The sequence below is a fragment of the Triticum aestivum genome, chromosome 7D (genome assembly GCF_018294505.1).
Source record: "Triticum aestivum cultivar Chinese Spring chromosome 7D, IWGSC CS RefSeq v2.1, whole genome shotgun sequence".
NCBI classification, from domain to species: Eukaryota; Viridiplantae; Streptophyta; class Magnoliopsida; order Poales; family Poaceae; genus Triticum; species Triticum aestivum.
In genome coordinates this window covers 185,475,227-185,479,030 of record NC_057814.1, presented here as the reverse complement: position 1 = coordinate 185,479,030, position 3,804 = coordinate 185,475,227, and the positions used below count along the sequence as shown (strand labels likewise).

General features: G+C 43.8%; 1 long non-coding RNA gene across 1 annotated transcript; it reads right to left on the bottom strand.

The window, feature by feature from the left end:
• Nucleotides 1-470: 470 nt before the first annotated feature.
• LOC123169380 (uncharacterized) lies at nucleotides 471-3,568 on the bottom strand. Its single transcript, XR_006484779.1, has 3 exons — nucleotides 3,366-3,568; nucleotides 1,092-2,499; nucleotides 471-760 (listed from the first exon to the last, which is right to left on the bottom strand). It is a non-coding gene; the product is annotated as an uncharacterized lncRNA (long non-coding RNA).
• Between the last annotated feature and the right edge of the window lie 236 nt (nucleotides 3,569-3,804).

The window sequence follows — 3,804 nt, the reverse complement described above, 5'->3', positions numbered from 1 at the left end:
AAGCTGCCGGTCATAAACTGAAATTAGTGACCTTCTTTGTGATATGTAAAAGGTCGTTGGTTCCACGACCAAATTTTTGGTAACTAGCAACCTCCCCAGACCACGTAGGCATCCAGCGTGGCAAGCTGATGTGGCACAAGAATCAGCCCGGTCCAATCGTTGTTTTACATGGGCCGAGCCCAACAATTCAGCCTATTTGTTTTTTTCTCATATTAATTTTGGTCAGGTAGATGGGCCAAGCCCAACAATTGAGCCTTCTCATTTTTGGGCCATGGCCTTTTCGGCTAGACAGTTTTATTTTTCTTTTTTTAAAAAAATCCTCTAGTTAGATGGGTCCTAGTGGTCAAATTCTAGTAAGTGGGCCCCTTTTGTCAATGCCTTTTTCTTCTGATTTTGATTTGACAGTAAATAATAATCAATATTTAAATCAACACAGACATAAAACATAAGAAATACTTCAAGTAACAGCAACCAGAATGAATCTGTATACAGTGACAATCAATGTTACAATCTCTACAAATATTGGGATCCTGCTCCAGTCATCGCACATGTACAAATTCTACTAGTGTAATAACACATATACAAGTAGAATCACTGTTAAACATATGCAGTGACAATCGGCACAAACTGGGCCCCTGCTCCAATAATATGAAACATATGCACGACTCAATGGGCGACCATACTTGACTAGGCCATGACCTTCATTACACTGACTAACAGAATGACAATATGAACTATCATCATGCCTTCCACGGTCGCCCTGTTACATGAACCAGAAGAGAAGAATCAAAAAATTTGGGGCCAATATATTATGAACAAACCAATCAAAAAACAAACAAGTTCTTTAGAATGATAAGACAAATTCAGCTAGTACAATGCTTTCATTCTCCAGCAAGTTAAAATGAGATAATCATTCATACAAGAAAGGTGACGAAAGAAAATAGAGCATTTTACTCATAGCATGCAAAGTATCAATATTCTGATAAACATATACAAGTGTATATGTCAACTATCTTACACCCAAATGAATGACTGCTTGTGGAAGAAATATGTTAAACCAGGTTAGTTGTAACGGAGAGGGGCTGCCTTACATTGGCCGTAGTGGTCGATTGTGGCCTGAACAAATCTGTTGTAGTCGTCGGGCGCGACGTCCCCGGGGAGAATGATCACGTCCGGCACGCCGAGCTCGAAGGCGCGGTCGGCGACCTGCCACAGGCTCCACTCCCTCCTTGCTACCAGGGCAAGGCATGCCCCCTTGGCGGCGTACTGGTAAGCCAGTTGCTGCATGCAGAAGAGAAGATCCCAAGTTGTTTGGAGTTAACAACGAAAGTACTGTATAATGTTTAGAACATGTATATTCAATATGACAAGTAGAAAAGCAGAGTTCTAGTAGAGTAGCATAAGAAGCAGAGGAATTCTGATTCTGTAACAAGAGGAAACTGAGTTGTCCCGTGCAACAAGAGGAATTCTGATTCTGTAACAAGAGGTAGAATTAGCATCACTAGCTATGTTGATGTTGTTTGCATATTACATAAGTAGTTTGTCTGCCTAAGCTAATAGAGAGGTATATGCTGCAAGAACACGCAATGTGATGACAGTATGAGTGCACTATAACTCTAGAAGTAAAAAGAACATAAATTCATTTGGGCTGATTTGTACACAACCAAGAAAAACTTCTTACAAATATATTCATGGAAGCGTATCATCCTTTTAGTCCCTCACCCATTTCTCCTAGTAGTATTACATAATGCCTAGTGAGTGATCTAGCAATGTACTGTACAAGAGAGTATATATGTGTACGGATTCCTGCAGCCAGCTTCTATCAGTAACATGCATGTATATATTGAAGTAAACGTAACAGAGAGTATCTTTGGAAACATTCAAAATATATTCAATGTTGGAGCTGCATCTTACAACTCAAGGAGCCACATGAAATCCATGGAAGGACCTTACTGTGACATTTCACTTGTATAGTCCTGCCTCATGTGCATAATGCCGTTGCAAACAATTTAGATAGTGTATATATATAGATAGAAAGAAGCGCTTGATCAACAAGCTGCTGTAATAGTGTATATATATATAGATAGTGTATATATATAGATAGATAGTGCACCAATAATTTTTTAGAAGGTAACTGAACTTCTGTGCACACATTTAGATAGAAAGAAGCGCTTGATCAACAAGCTGCTGTAATAGTGTAGATATATACATGCTAACAACATGAATGTTCCATCAGGCCATGATCAACTACTCCAAACCATTACATGCTTTGCAAGAAAATAATAGAAAAAGTAATCAGCAGATGACACAATGAACAAGTGAATGCTTTAAATATCTCCCTGTCAAAGAATCGAGTCAATGAAGACATGCAGTACAAGGAGGAGCAGCCTTGCATCATCGTTTGCTCAGATCGACGCTGGAAAGTGTGCTGCTATACCATGATCAGAACCCGCACGACACAACCTCTCTGTCCCCCACCTCAACTCGCCCATGCTGCTACTGCAGTTGGATGTAAGTGTGTAAATACAACATACTTTGCATCATGTATCCAGACTATAGCATCTTGCAGCTAGCAGTACATGAATTCAACTCAATAGTATAATAAACATCCGCTGGAAGTTGTCAGCTCAAACATGTCTTAGTTTTTTCAGAGAAAATAGGCAGGAATTAAGACCCAAATGTGCATGTATGACCAAAACCTATAACAACCAGAAGCTATCAGAATAAATCATAGAGGCTGGCTGAACTAATTGGCGCACTCAAACGGTACAAGAGAGCGGCCCGGTGAACAACTAAGCAAGCATACACAACAAGTAAAACTACATCACCAAGGCAAGTCATGCACAAATTGTTGACAGTAAGATGCAGGGACAGGTTAATTTAGTGTTCAGCAGCATCGTCAAGCCACATTAACTCTGTGAAACAATACAAATCAATGGTGATGTTGAATCACGTACAATAAATGTCCAAATTAGACTATGAAATATCTGTGACAACAGACAAATGATCAACGCATGGTCATATCAAATCAACTGCAGCCTAGTTATAACTATCAGGCACACCAAGAAAAATCTGCGCAGAAACTATCAACAAGATGCAGCAGCCGAATCCAGCATCCAATCAATTCAGAACACAATCATATACGCCCTATCTAGAGAGGCTTAGAGCGCACGAGTGTGTTCTTGCACCTGTACAGAGTACTACTGACTGACCCCAAAACAGAGCACCATCACAGTAAAACACTTCACCAGGAGCCATGATGCATCACAGACATGACCTACCATCCCGAGATCTCGGTTCTCACGGGAAGGAAGCAAGCAAGCAAGAAGAATAGATCTGGCGGAGGGAGGGAGCGAGTGCGTTACCCTGAGGCGCTCGGAGAGGACGGCGGGCATGATCTGTGTAGGTGGCCTGGTCGAAGAGCACCGCGTTGTTCATCAGGGCGGAGAAGAATCGCCGGCGCCGCGCTGGAGTTGGAGGGGACACCACCCTCGAAACCCTAGCCATGGGAAGGTGTCGTGGCTGAGCTCTTGATGGTCAGAGGGTAAAGACGAGAGAGAGGGGAGCAGCACCTTGGTGCCGGTCATGGTGTCGAGCGCGAGGAGGGAGTCCTTGATGGAGCGCACGAGGTCCTGCTGCGAGGAACGCGGCCGCGATGCCGCGTGGAAGAAGGACATCTCACTGCTGGGCTCCGGTGCGAGCGGCGGGGGGGGGGGGGGGGCGGAGGCCTCGGCCTACTGGGCGCGCCGCGGGGAGGGGCAGCGGGCCGGCGGCGGCGGCGAGGAACCGACCGCGGTCGTTCGG